The sequence below is a fragment of the Kogia breviceps genome, chromosome 2 (genome assembly GCF_026419965.1).
Source record: "Kogia breviceps isolate mKogBre1 chromosome 2, mKogBre1 haplotype 1, whole genome shotgun sequence".
NCBI lineage: Eukaryota > Metazoa > Chordata > Mammalia > Artiodactyla > Physeteridae > Kogia > Kogia breviceps.
Window position 1 is genome coordinate 75,158,423 of NC_081311.1, and position 15,034 is coordinate 75,173,456.

At 49.2% G+C, this 15,034-nt stretch overlaps 1 protein-coding gene across 7 annotated transcripts in view; it reads left to right on the plus strand.

Annotated features, from left to right (window-relative positions):
- HNRNPF (heterogeneous nuclear ribonucleoprotein F) overlaps positions 1-15,034 on the plus strand; it is an 85,279-nt gene that overhangs the window by 21,020 nt on the left and 49,225 nt on the right. The gene's annotated exons all lie outside the window — the stretch shown is intronic.

Genomic DNA, 15,034 nt, shown 5'->3' on the forward strand with positions numbered 1-15,034 from the left:
TTTTAAAAGTTAGTTTTGAAAATTGAGACACATTACTAATACTGTAGGAATTGGTGAGGCCTTGACTTAAAACTTTCTTTGTACTGTGATTTCCTTTTGGGTGTATTTTGCTAAGTGAAACTTGTTAAATTTTTTTTGTTGACTAAATTTTTTTCTTAAAATAAAAAGACTTTTTCACAATGACTGGCACAGACTATATACTCACCAAAAGAGAGCAAAATGACTGGGTGGTTGAAAAGAATTTGATTTTACTACTGTATTTCAGTGTGAATTTTAAAATTTAGCACTATGATTTCCCTTGTATTCTTAAAACAAGGCTAAATTAAACATTCAGATTTAAAAACATTAAATATATGAGTGGGAAATGGTGACTATTAAGTATGAGAATAGAAGCCTACAGTCCCATCTTCCTGTGACTTGTGTTCTGTTCATCAGCCATTTGTAATGTCCTGTTCCCTTCCTTTATGCCGGGTTGCACCTGTTCATAGCTAGAGATTTTTAGTTTTGCGTGCTGCATACATTGAATCATTAGCCACAATTTTTATTTATTTTTTTTTATATAAGATGTGCTGATTTTAAACAGTCTTTCTTCCATACTTAGGATTATTTCTGTAGCACATGCTGCTGGATTACAGTTACTAGTTATTGCAGGATACACATATTCTCAAATTTGAAACCTGTTTCCAAATTGTTATTAGAAAATTGTCTATCTGGCAGTTGGAAACAAGTTCCAAATTTCAGGTAGCTCTGTACACAGCGATCCATCATTTTAAACTTAACACGTACACTAAAACCATCAAAACTTTAAAATGTGGATGAAGTTTATTAAAAAGAACTTTGCTTGATAGCTATTAACTTTCCCAGCTTTATTTTCCCACTTTAATAACTATACAATGTAGCCCAGCTATCCAAGTTTCTCCAGTATTAATAGGATCTTTGTATGGTATCTTCATTTTAAGGCACTGGCTTCTTTTACAGAGAAGCTGCTGTGTTAGCCAAGCCTCTGACAGTTTTAAGGTAGATTGGAGAGTCTTGGGCCTTTCCTGGCTCTTTTGGGCTTTGCATCCCCACCCTGCCATTCTTCCCGCTAGTGTTCTACAGACTCAGATGGCTGGAGATGAGGCAACAGCATAACCCAGTAATGCCAGAGGCAGAACTGGGAAGGTCAGTTGGGAAGACTGGATAGCATATGAGAATTGGGGGGGCAGGTGAGTTGTGCAGAGACCACGCATCTGTTCTAGGCTGTGTTCACACTCTGTGCATCTCACGAGTGACAGTCCACTGTAGGGAAGCAAAGGCCATCTGGGTAGTGAGAAAGACCCAGAGAAACCCAGGCGGAAGACCTGGGAGTTCATGAAACCTGTGATGTCAAGGGGTAGGTTGTGATTAAAAGACCAAGGCTTAATAGGGCAGTGAAGTTTCAAGGAGTACGTTTATTCCCTGTAGATCTTTGCTAATTTTGAGGTTCAGATACGGAAGGAGTGGGCTCCAAGAACCTGGGGTGGGAAATTGGGAATGTGCTAGATGCCCTTAAATCCCACAGTGGCTCAAATTTCTGGGCCAGCAGCAGTAGCTATGGTGCCTCTTATTAGAAGAAAAACTTATCCAGAGGCATAACCTGAGGTATGTAGTTGATCAGATAATAATCTGCTCTCAAAGTCTGCTCGAAGAATGAGCTGGCAAACTGCTGGTAAGCCAAATCCAGCCTGCCATATGATTTAGTATATAGCATAACTCATGAGCTAAGAATGGTTTCCAGTTGAATCAATTTAATGGCAGGAAACCCCGATTAATTAATTAGAAGCTCTCCCGAAAGAATTCCATTCTTATTAGTAGACCTGTAGTACAAAATACTGCACTTAGTTTTTTAGTTTTATCAAAAAAAAATTTGTGAAAACTTCAAATTTGCCTTGACCTGCAGAATTTTTACTCTTGGCCCCGTAAAGGAAATGGCTGACTCCTGTTTCAGAAAGCTACTATTAGGACTGAGTGTGGCACAGAAGGAAACTGCAGGGCCTGTTTAGTATGTATGAACAGGAGCCGTAGCACACAAGGGGGTCTTGAGGATACTAGGCCAGAGGGTAAGTATAAAACAATTGATGTGGGGCATCTCTTGTGGCTCAGGATATAAATTCTAAGCATTCTTGGAACCCATCCTAATCTAGAGTTGACTCTTGAAGCTTGGAGACAATGGCCTATAGGAGGGAGAGATGCCGGGTGTCGAGGAAGGGGGTTGGGGGAACTCAGGTGGGCATGCTAGAGAAAATTTGTATTTAAGGCCAGAAAAAACACCAGCTAAAAGATGTTCTCCTGGAAGAATCCAAGGACATTCCACTAAATTCGATAATGTGCTGGTGAGGTGCCACCAGTATTTTGAGACATTAGTGGAAGCTCTTGGCCAGCGTTGGCAGTAGGAGAAAATAGGGATAAAAGGATTCCAGAAGAGCAGAGATGAGGTGGTGGCAATCATCAGATGGTGAGGTAAGCATAATTGTCATGATGGGCAGCAAAACCTGAAAGGCAGGAGCCTTGACCCGGCCAGATCTGTGGTGAAGGCTGTCAGACCTGTGTCCAGGGTCATACAGGCACAGCTCTGAGATCTGTTATATTTATTTCCAGAACAGAGCCATGTCTCAGGCCCAGAGACAGTCAACTGGAGTGGAGGAAGGGCCTGACAGCATTGCAACAACTATGTAATAAAGATTCTATACATCTACCCCTCTGAGGCCAGGGGTAGGAAATGACCCAAGTCTCATATGCTGTTGGATAGGGGGTCTGAGTTGATACTGATACCAGGGGATCCAAAATGCCATCATGGTCCTTCTGTTAAGATTGGGAGCATAGGAAGTCCAGGTGACATGGATTCCCAGGCCAAGTTCATTTCATTGTGGGTTAAACAGGTTTGCAGACCCCTTAGGTTATCTCCCTGAGTGAGTGGGAAGGGGTACCCTAGGCAGTTGACAGATACCCCACACTGGGTCCCTGGCTTGTGAAGAGTCATAATGGTAGGAAACGCCAAGTGGATCCTCTCAGAAGGCATTCCCCATCCAAGACAGTGAACAAAGATTCTGTGATGTGTGTGCAACATCTGGGGTTAGGGCCATGCTGAAACATATAAAAAAAGGCAAGCCTAACCCTTTTTATTTGCCTGCCTGTTCCCCAGAAAGAGCAGATGGATTCCAGCAGATGATAGCGAAGAACCAGGAACTTAACCGGGAAGTTGCCCCAGTCACAGCTCAGTGCTTAATGTGGCATGTTTGCCTGGATAGATCAACAAGCCTCTGGAACTTGGGAAGCCCCTGACCTAGCAAATACGTTCTTTTCAAACAGAGTCAAGCAAAAGATTTTTTTTTAATGACCTTATAACATGGACATCAGAACACATTCCCTGTCTTTCTCCAAGTGTGTAGTAACTCCTGTTCTCTGTTACAATACAGTCTGGAGACACATTGATCACCTTGCCGTGATCCACTATATTGATGACATGCTCATTGGTCTTGGTGAGGAGGAAGCAGTGAGTACTTGGGATGCCTTAGGAAGACACCTACCTGTGTGCTAGGGTGTGGAAGAATTCAGGGCTCTGCCATATCAGGACGTCTAATGGTCTTGGGCAGGGATTGGCTAACTAGGGTCCATGGGCCAAATCTGGCCTGGTGCCTGTTTTTGTAAATAATGTTTTATTGGTACACAGCCATGTGCATTCATTTATTTTGTCTAGCCTGCTCTTGTGCTACACCGACAGATAGATAAGTAGTTTCATCAGAAACCATGTGGCCCACAAAGCCTAGCAGACACTTAGTCTCTGAGCCTTTATAGGAAATGTTTGCTGACCTCTGGACCTGGGCAGAACTGGAACATTTCCTCCAATGGAAAGGTCAGGATACTGCATCACTCAGAAAGAGGCATAACTGTTGGTAGGACGTTTTGGATACGGAGAAACCTTATTTTACACTTGAAAATAGTTCTCCTACCCAATTACCAGGTGACTAGAAGGCTGCCTGGATTCTGCAAGCTGCCCTGCCATCTGCTACAAAGGACAGAGTAGGCTCCATCATCCAGGTATCTGTGTTCTAAATGATTTTGTGTGGTGTCTCTGATGTCTCACTACACAGTGGCAGCTCAGCCCCTGAGTGGTAGGAATCAACACCACGACCTCTGCAGCAGGGAGCCGTTTACTATTCAAAGCAGCTCCTGGAACTACTGTGCTCACCCTGCACTGAGTGTTAGCAGTTGCATCAAGTCCTGAGGCTCTTTTACGGTATCTCAGTTTCAGTTTTAGTTTTTGTGTAAAAATTCTTGGACATTTTGTTAGACTTGTTTCTAGGTATTTTATTATATTTTAAATGGTGTCTTTTAAATTTCTTTTGCTGAGAGTTTGTTCCTGGGACTAGAAATACAAGGATTAAAAAAAAACAAAACTGAGGCTTCCCTGGTGGTGCAGTGGTTGAGAGTCCACCTGCTGATAACAGGGGACACGGGTTCGTGCCCCGGTCCGGGAAGATCCCACATGCCACGGAGTGGCTGGGCCCGTGAGCCATGGCCGCTGAGCCTGTGTGTCCGGAGTCTGTGCTCCACAGCGGGAGAGGCCACAACAGTGAGAGGCCCGCGTACTGAAAAAAAACAAAACAAAACAAAAACTGGATTTTTATATTGACCTTTGTGGTCTTGCTAAAGTCACTTACCTGTGCTGATTTAATGTAGATTTAATGTGCTGATTTGATGTAGATTCTTTGGATTTTCTAAATACAAAGTCATGCCATTTGCAGATAATGACATTTTGATTAATTTATTTCTAATCCTTATGTACTTTTTTCTTTGCCTTGTTGCAAAGAAAGGTAAGTTTATTTTTTATCATTAGGAAATGTGATGCTGAACATTTGGAGTCAGAGGGCATCTTATTGAAAGCTTTCGATAATATTTCTCCATTAAAATACTGACTGGTTTTTGGTTGCATACCCTTTATTTAGGAGATTCCCATTTACTTAAGGTTTAGTATAAATTTATTTTTTAATCGCTAGTAAATATTGGATTTTATTTAATACTTTTTCCTTCTTGTGTGTCTTTATTCCTTTTATCTGTCTTCCAATCACTCATTCTTTTCAGCTAAGTCTAATTGGTTGTTAAACATCCGTTATGTTTAAGAACTGATGAACTTTTAGTTGTAAAATTTTTTTTTTTTACATAATGTAGAAAAATTAATTTTTTCACAATTCTGGTGGCAAGAAGCCAAAATTAAGGTGCAGGCAAGGGGGCTTCCCTGGTGGCGCAGTGGTTGAGAATCCGCCTGCAGATGCAGGGGTCACGGGTTCGTGCCCCGGTCCGGGAAGATCCCACATGCCGCGGAGCGGCTGGGCCCGTGAGCCATGGCCGCTGAGCCTGCGCGTCCGGAGCCTGTGCTCCGCAACGGGAGAGGCCACAACTGTGAGAGGCCCGTGTACCACAAAAAACAAAACAAACAAACAAACAAAAAAAAAAGGTGCAGGCAAGGCCATTCTCCCTCTGAAGTCCCCGAGGAAGAATCCTTGCCTCTTCTAGCCTCCGTGGCTGCCGGCAGTCTTGGTGTTCCTTGGCTTTCAGCTGCATTCTTCCCTGTCTGCCTGGGGTGGCACACGCCTTCTCTCTGTCCAAATTGTCCTCCTTTTAGGGGGACACCAGTCATTGGATTAGGGTCCATCCTAATCCAGTATGACCTCTTTTTGAAATGATTATATCTGTAAAGATCCTATTTCCAAATAAGGTCACAGTCTCAAGTACTGGGGGTTAGGAATTGAACATACCTTTTTGGAGGACACAATTTAACCAACAACACATAGGTTTAATTTTCTTCTGAAAATCTCCATATAGCTCATTCCTTGAACACATTACTCACAGTTTTTAAAGTCTGATCGTTCCAACATCTGCATCTCTGTGTTTATGTTGTCTGTCTGGCTTAAGTTTGTCTTTTATGCATGGATATTTTTGGTAGGGTACCGGATATTGTGTACTTAAGTTGTAGGCATAGGATGATTACAAGACCTATGTGTTGTTGTTATCTGTGAGGGGATTGGTGGAAGGAATGCAACCAGATTTCTTAAAATTACCCTGAGAACATGAGAAGCCTAAAATGACCAATATGCATTTGGTGGGAATCATAAAACAACAATCTGAAAACAAGTACATCTGTGAGCCCAAACTCAGAAAATTCTGCAGGTGCCAATTTGAATTTACATTATTGTAGGGGTAGGAGACCATATCAAATAAACCAGTGAAATATAAGTAGTATGTGAATTAGGGCCGAGTACAAAGAGAAGAAGCAGTGAACAGTGATGAGACATTGCGTGTTGGTGGTACAGCTATAGAGTGGCTCGGCCCAGAGGCTTCCTGAAAGGGCCTAAAGGAGGAAGGGAATTGGTGATGCAGGGATGCTGGGGAATTGGAACAATGTCCAGCAGAGGGAGGGAAGCACAGTGCCCCGAGGTAAGGCTGCAGCCCAAGCTGTGTTCATTAATACAACACTGCCTGGGACTACTACTCAGCAAAACAAAGTAATGAACTATTGGTTCATGTAACAATCTGGAGTTCCAGAGAATTATAGAATACTCTGTATAACAGACTTTTATCCTTGATTATTTCTGAGTGCTGGGTTAGAATTTGGTGTATCTTCTAAGTGAGCTATCTCTGTAATGTTCCAGTTTTCTGTAATAAGCATGAAAGATGCTTGCATTCAGAAAATAATGATTGTTTAAATTAAAAGTGGGGAGGGATACATAGTCCCCAAGAAGGTACGGTCCTTGGGGTCTCTCTCAGATAGTGATAAATACCAGAAAAGGCAGTATAGCCTAGTCGTTCAGAAACGGCTCAGAGTAAGATGACCTGTGAGAACCTAGGTCTCTTCGCACAGTGGGCATAATATGAATCCAGAACACATAGGCTGCTGGGAAAATCAACATGTGTGAAGTGTTTGTAACAGTGCCCATAAAGTACTAAGTGTTCAATTAAGTGGAAATTACCCTTTGCTTTCTCTGGTTCTTTCCTGGTCAGCACCTCATCTAGGAGATGACAAGAGGCCGTAATTGAGACAAATCCGGCCACCCTACCCCCCAATCCCCTGTCCCCCAGGGAAAACAGGCCCAAGGAAGGGGTCTCTGAGGCACAGCAAGTAATTCCACACGGTGAAGCCTGGGCAGAGGCTCCTCCCATCCTATGACTGATTACCTTTCCCACTCCCTACTCCTGGGAGGGAGAGAGGAGAGCTTATTTCCCTTCGGAATCAACAGCCCAATTCCAGGGCTCATGCGCCAGCCTTAGGCTAACACCGACTCAATCCTGCATGGCTCTCTCCCGCCACCTTCCCATCACAGTCCGTGACTTTTCTCAACCATGATTAACCCAGACTCCCAGATGTCCTCCATGAGCCCCTTGCCCCAGCCTCGGACAGGCAGTATCAGCCTAAACCACCAGGCAGGAGCCTGTACTGTAGAAAGCCAGGCTCACTGACTTGACAATGAGGGAGCTGCACACGTTGGGGGTATGGGGGTCGTGGGGCCCTTCGGTTGCTTATGGGACGAGAGGAAACTGGCGTTTTTTCAGGCGAAATTGGGACAGGCTGTTTGGCAGGCTGAAAGATCATGACTGTGTGTAACTGGTCTCCACCGCAAAGCGGAGCTAGGAAACCAAAACGTTAAAATGGATGTGGAATATTGCGTCCAGAAACCCCTCTTCCGGGGCTGGGCGCCCGGGTAGGAATTGAGGCTGAATCTCGCGTCAAAGTGATTTAGGTTACCCTGGCAGCATGGGGTTTTCTTCTTACTGATTGGATTTCAAACAGCAGAGCATCTGACCGTTTTTGATGGTAGGAACACGAGTTTCTAAAAGAAAGCATTTGTCGGTCACTCAGAAGGGGGCGTTCTGCCAATATCGCTTCCGCGTCTGCCACTCTAGCCCCACGTAAGGCCACAGACTTTGCTTTCTTAGGTGGAGCTCATTTTTACATTCTCCAATGCAACCGATTCACACCAGCATCCTCCTGTGTCCAAGGAGGAGAGGGACATGCACCCCACTCACCAAGACGAAAAGGCGGGGTCAGAAGCCGCCTTTGGGCGGATGACGCTGCGGCGCGTCCGGGCCGCGCCGTCCCTTGGGCTCCGCGCGCCTGCGCTCCTGCCTTCTTCCTGCTCCCGCCGCGTGCGCAGTTCCGGGTCCCTCGATTGATTCCCAGATCGGGATGGGGCAAAATTCTCCCTGCATTGGCTGCACCTGCCTCCTCGTTGATCTCATCACCTACGTACCAGTCACACCGACGTTCCTCTGGTCCTCAAAAGGCAAGAAACCAGTGTTCCCTCTACCAGGAAAGATGTTTGCGCAGCTGGCCCCTCCCACCATTCACCTTTGAGGGTTCAGCTCAGATGTCACTTCTTGACCTGACCACATCACCCACTGCTGCCCATGCATCCCAGCCGCTGCAGCACGCTTGTTCTACTTTCTTCATAGCATGCACGCGGGATCTTAAAGGCCTAAGAGGCCCCCCGTAGCTCCCTGCCACACTTCCCTCACCTACCTTGGACCGTGAGTGGCTGCAATTTCAGCCAGGTATCCTGAGTCCCACTCAGGTTCTTAGAGTTCCTGCTGTAGCTCTGGGCCAGCCTTGGAACTGTCCCCTCATCCTGCTTATGTGTCCTATTCAAGGGCCCTAAACAGGTCTGTGATCCTCATTTTTATTTATTTATTTGTTTATTTATTTAGGCCACACTGGGTCTTAGTTGCAGCACACGAGATCTTTGTTGTGGCATGTGTGTGGGATATAGTTCCCCGACCAGGGATTGAACCCAGCCCCCTGCATTGGGAGTGCGGAGTCTTACCCACTGGACCACCAGGGAAGTTCCTGTGATCCTCGTTTTTAGACCTCAGGGCCTGGGAGGGCTTCAGACCAGGAAGTGGGGTCCTCAGCCTCTAGAATCCCTGGTGCTGGCCTCCTGACCCCAGCCAACAAGTCTTGGATCCACTATACTTTCCAGAGGATCTAGTACCACCCTGGGAAATAGGTGGAAGGTTTGGAGCAGGGCATCATTAGAGAGCTGGCTTGAAGCAACACCAAGACAGGTGGCTGGCCCATCAGCCCAGACCCAGACCCAGACTGTGAGCCACTGCCTGGCAGGGACAGGGCAGACGTCTGCTGCCCCAGCCTGTCTCCACCCCAGGGTCTCTGCCAGTATGCCTCAGCTCCTCCTACCTTAGGGTATGGAGGTTGGCAAGCGGGGTGAGGCTGCAGGATGAACAGGCTGCCCAGGTGGGAGAGCCGTTTCCCCAGCCCCACCCTGTGCATGCTGGGGCCTTTCAAGTGAGGTATTCCAGGAATGGACTTTGGACATACTGAGACCCAGGTTGGCATGGATGGGTTTTGGTTCTAAAATGCACTATGCAGGGCTTGATGGGATGTTGTTTATAGTCTCACGGGACATTACCTAGAGTGGGGGAAGGGTCCATGGGTTGGTCTGAGAATTTCATAGGGCTTTACTGGGGTGAGTTAGTGAAGAAATTGCTGCATTTCCTGGGCAGTGTGAGCACTCACTGAGTGAGGTGGGGTCTTAGCAGAGGGCAAATGACTGGGGATCATTCTAGGTTACAGGATGTCATGGGTATCTGAGTCATCTGGACTTATAAGGTCTCCAGGCAAGGTGTGGAAATTGTAAGGTTCTTTGATATAACGTTGAGGTGTCTTGCATCATGCATGGGTGAGGCAGGAGATCAATTATCAGGAGGTCCTCAAAGTGGGGGGCATGCTGGGAGTGGCTTCAGGACAGACATGTAGCCACAGGATGCATCAGCAATCTATGGGACAACCCCCCCCCCCCCCCGCCACCGCTGAGGGGCCTGGACTTTCATGAGCAAGATTTCCTTGTCCCCTTTCCAGCCTGCCTGTCCCTAACCAGACCCACAGAAGGTCATAAGACCACAGGAGGGAGGAGAAAAGTTTAATTTAGAAATAAGCTCTGGACAGCCTCCCGAGCATAAGGGAGCCTAAGGGCCCACCTTCAGAGAGAAAGGCCATCATGAAGGGTAAAGTCCCCCAAGGGGGAGGGGACAGTATGGGAGCTGGTTCAGGAAGTGCCGTGAAGCTGGTCCTGTGCTCATGGTCCTGTGCTCAGCAGGTACTGGCAGAGCCTGTGGAGAGAATGGAGGTCAGGTCCTCACAAACTGGGTCACTCCACAGACACCCCCCTCAGCCTCAGGTGACCCCAAGGCAGGCTGGCTTAGGACAGTCTGCCTTACAGCATAACATTTATTAATTCTCAAATTATATGGCTATCCTGCCTGAGTGCCTGGAAGCCTCTCAAAACCTGGCTCACCTGGAGTGATGAGTGGAACGGCTTTCTCGGGTAAGGAGCTGAGAAAGGAACACGTCAGATTAGCATCCTCAAGCCTTCTGTCCTTTTCCCCCACCAAGATTCCTAGTGCCACTTTACACAATACCAAGGGTCAGAGCTTTTTCTGATTTGGGGCCCTTCAGGGTTGATGATCTGTGAATGACAAATCCTGCTGCAAGCCCAGGGACAGCCAGGGGGCTGTCGTCTTTCTCCAAATTGTAGGGCTTTACTGCCAAATAGCTCTGCTCTGTTCAAGATGCACACAACAGGGCCCTGTCTCACCTGTGCTTATGATCTTGCTTGCATTTGCATTTGCCACCTGTGAAGAAAGAGACAGCCAGTGCAAAGAGCCTGGCGAGCCTGAGCCACCCCCTTTCCCCCCGCTCCCCACCCCCACCCCGGCCCCACCAGTGCCACTGCTCACTCAGGGCGAACAAGATTCCAGCGATGCACAGGAGTGCTGCACAGATCACCCCGCCCAGCTGCAGGCCTTCCCAGTCTAGGGGAGCAGAGCAAGCGAGCTGTCACCAGCCTGGCTCCAGCCCAGTCGTTCAACAAATAGTTATGACCACCTGCTTGTACAGATGCACTTACATTCCAGGCAACGAGAAAGACAAGCCAGTAAATACATTGTGTAATATCTGGTGGGAACAAGTGCTAGGAAGAAAAAAACAACAGAAGAGAACAGAAAGAACGGGCATTGAAGAATGATCCAGGAAGGTTTTTCCGAAAGGTGGCATTTGAGCTGAGACCTGGGGCACATAAGGGCTGTGTTGGGGGGCAGTGCCAGGCCGAAGGAGAGGAAACCTGCTTGGGGCGTTGTCGGGCAGCAAGGAGCTGGTCCTGGGGAAGGCAAGAGTGAGTGAGTTGAAGAAAGGAGATTAGCCAGGTGCCTCTAGCCCCTTTCCCCGGAAGTCTTCCTAAACATCCTGTGGGCACCTTACCTCCATGCTGGAATGAAGTTCTCCCGAAGACCATGTTATGTGTCGCCTGTCACTCGACGACGCTGGTTCTTTAATCCCCAGTCTCAGCCCCATCCTGCCCCTCCTTCCCCGTTCCCTCAAGCCCCTCTCTGTCTACACTGGGCTCCACATCACCCCTCACCGACCTCTAGCAGAGAGGTCCAGGATAGGCCAGGGGGGCAAGGGATATGAGCTCTTACCATAGTAGAAGGGACTATCTTTATCTGCAGGAAAGAAAACATAAAAAATAAATAAGGACCAGAGCCAGGAGGCAGGATGCGAGGTCTTAGAGGGAAGATGTGGAGGCAGGGCCAGCAGGGCAGTTTGGGGCCTTACTCACCAACCAGGTCATTGGCTTCCAGGACGGGCAGGCCTGGGTGAGAGAAGCAGAGGGACTGGCTGTCGGTCATGGCACTGGTCTCAAAGTGAGTCAGCAGCCAGGCCCCAGCCCAGAGGCGCAAGGACAGCCAGCTTCCCTGGGACTCTGGGAAGGTGGGATGGAGGGACCCTGAGGTCACCAGTTCCTTTCCTCACACCTTCCCCAGCCCCAGACAGACCTGGGATTTTGTCTGCTACTTCCTGGTCTTCGTGCCCACCCCCCCCCCGCCCCCGCCCTCCGTCCCTCCATCGTCCACCCCCCCCCCCCGCCCTCCGCTCCCCAGCCCTTCCAGCTATTTCTCAGGCTTCCTGCTATTCTTTCTTACACTCAAAATGGGATGGTGTGTTGGTATCCTTTTACCCTCTCCTGAAAAGCTTCCTACACAGGTCCTGGCTAATGCTCTGCCTCCTAAAGAAGTAGGGAATGCTGTTCTCTTCACGCCAGCAGATGGTTAGCTCCCAGAGTTCCATTAACCGGGGTAACTTCTGCAATAGCTACTTCCTACCCATACCGTTACTTCCTTTATGTTTCTCTTTAAGTTGACAGTTTAAATGAAAACACATTCATTCAACATCAGGCCTCCTTTGTGAGATGCTGTCCTGGTTTTCACAGCCTTGATGGGGGGGTGGGTGAGTGGCAGCCCGGTCACCTCTGGGAGGACTCACCTGCCAGCAGGAGGAGGCCCCGGACCACTCCCTCCATGACACAGCAGCAGGGCTAGGCTGCAGGGGAAGGGGGCAGGCTGGGGATCAGACAGCCCCGACCGGCCCCAGGCTCACGGCACTTGGTGGCACAAATCTCAAGGCTGCCCTTGCTTATGGAGTAGACTTAGAAAAGTTACTAATTTGTTTCCTTGTTTAGAGATGATAATAGTAATGCCTTGTGGAGTTAAGTGTTTAGAGCAGTGCCTGCGCATAGTAAGTGCCATTTGAGGTTTTGTTAAAATCTGGTAACCAGATGCCTGACACACCATCAGGAGAGCAGGGCTGCTGTTCTAAGTCAGGCTTTGGTGCCTGCCTTCCTGACACCCCCCCAACCCCCCAACCCCCGCTCAAAGGGCTATGGTTGTCAGGCCTCGGGCTATCCAAAGGTCTGGGCCTGGGGCACTACCAGGCTGAATTCCAAGATAGCCTCCACCTAGGGCATGCCCAGGACTCCTCTGAGTGAACAGCTGGGCAGGGGAAGTGGAGGCATTGGGGGCAGGTGCCAGTGACAGGCAAGAGCCTCCCACCCCAGCCCTGGCCAAGCCCTGCTCCAGGTGGCCGCAAATTCCACTCTCAGAGTACAGACTGCGGTTGGCAGGAAACTGCCTGGTGGGTGGGACATGGCTCCTTCTTTCTTCTTAGGGTGGGAACTATCCACATCTTCATTTGCTAGTCCCTAGGGTGGCTGTGTCCTTGAGATAAGACCCCTACCAGCTTTCTGCCTATTGTTAGCCTCAAGCAGGCATAGGGATCCTCAGTGTTCCAGACTACAACCCCAGTTATTACGTGCCAGAGAATTCCTCTCTCAGCCACTTAACAGCTGTGTGACTCAGCTGGGTTACTTAACCTCTCTGTGCTTCAGTGCCCTGTAAAAATGAGGATAATTATAATAGCAACCTCATAAGGTTGTGACTGAATTACATGAGTTACTATATGTTAAGCCTAAGAATAGCACGTAGCACATAGTAAGTACTGAAACGTGTTACAATAAGTAAATGTACAAGTACACGGGTCCTTTTGCCATAGGAAGGAGGGACTATTAACACGCTCCTTGGGAACCCAGGGGTCTGTTGGCTCTGAGCCATTTCCAAACCCTGCCCTCCTTCGGCCAATCTGTCTCTCCCTGCCCCTTCCACCACGCTGGAATTCCTGGATCCTGAGGGTCACAACTCCACTTTACATATTCTTTAGCCAAAGACTCGCTCCTGTTTCCTCCAGCCTTCAACCCACCTTCCTTCCATGTGACAGTGGGCACAGAGCAGGCAGCCTCCAGTCCTCCAATCCCCCAAACACACATGCGTTATTGAGAATACTCAGGCAGCTACCACCCCTTCCTCAGACTGGTACCCCCTCTGTCCCCACCCCTTTTCCTAGAAGTCCGGGTGGAAACCTGCTCACCTGAGAGCTGGGTGCTGAGAGCTGGTCTGAGGAGGCTCCTGGGGCTGTATCCAGCCCAGGTGGGTTCCAGCTTTTTAAGCCCAGCAGCCCCGCCCAGGGCAACAATACCCTCCCGCCGAAGGAACTGGTCAGATTCCTTAAGATTCCTGCGGCTCCCTCTCCCCAGGGCACTCTTAAAGGCCACACCCGCCAGCAGAGGGAGGGCCCCAGGCCCTCTCAGAGGCTAAACATAGGGTGGGGAGGGGGATGGGCCTCAGACCCGCCTCGTGAGGAGAAGGGGGCTTTCAATTTCTTTAGCTCACCTGATCCTAAACGAGGGGCCCAGAAATGTGTGGAAGGAGACAGGCGATATCTGGGTACTTGGGCCAGAAGTGCGGGTTCCAGGACTTCTGGGGGGCGTGCCGCACGGGAACTTCGTGTCAGCGAGGCTGGCCTTGAGGCTCCATTCGCTGGACGGTGGGTCGCATCGCTTTTCCTTGGACTGGGTTTCATCGCGGGGAGAGCTGGGGCTGATGGGCACCCCACAGGATCGCCCGACCACCCTCTGACCACGTCCTGACAACCACTTCTCCCCTGGAGCTGGAGTCAGAAGACCCCCACCCTGCCCTCGCTTCCTGCCTGCTGCCTGGGGGCAGGGGTGTGAGATGGGGTGGTGGGACAAGGGGACCATCAGCCCTGGGGGGAGGAGCGGGCCGCCTCCCTCGGCAGCAGACCCCCGCGCCTGCCTTGTGCACCGCTGGCCACGCTCTTCCTGTCCCTCACCCCACCACGTGCCTTCGACCTGTGCCCTTGACGCTGGACGACCACGGGCCCCTCTATTCTGCTGTCCTCCCTCCCTGATTCCTCTTTTCACCCTCTTCTCCCACTGCGCGGTGACCAACTGAAGCAGGACTGTTGCCGCCCTTATTCCCAATACTGATAAATAGATTTTGATTGAATTGTTGAGTCACTGAGGACAGGAAGCCACCAGCAGCTGCCAGTGCTGGGGGTCAGAGGGCAGGACAGAGCCCTAAAAGACAGGGTGGGGAGGATTCAGGTGAGTAGGAAGCCGGAGGGCCTTCCTAGTGCAAACATGTGGCACCTCCTGATGAAAACCTTTCATGGTGCTTCCTATTTTCAAGATTGGGTTCTTGCACAAAGCTTAAGACCAGGGCTCCCGGACCAGAAAGAGCTGGATATGAAGCCCAGCTTGACACTTGCTCGCTGGGAGATCTCAGGCAGCTCCTTCATTCTCAGCCTCAGTTCCCT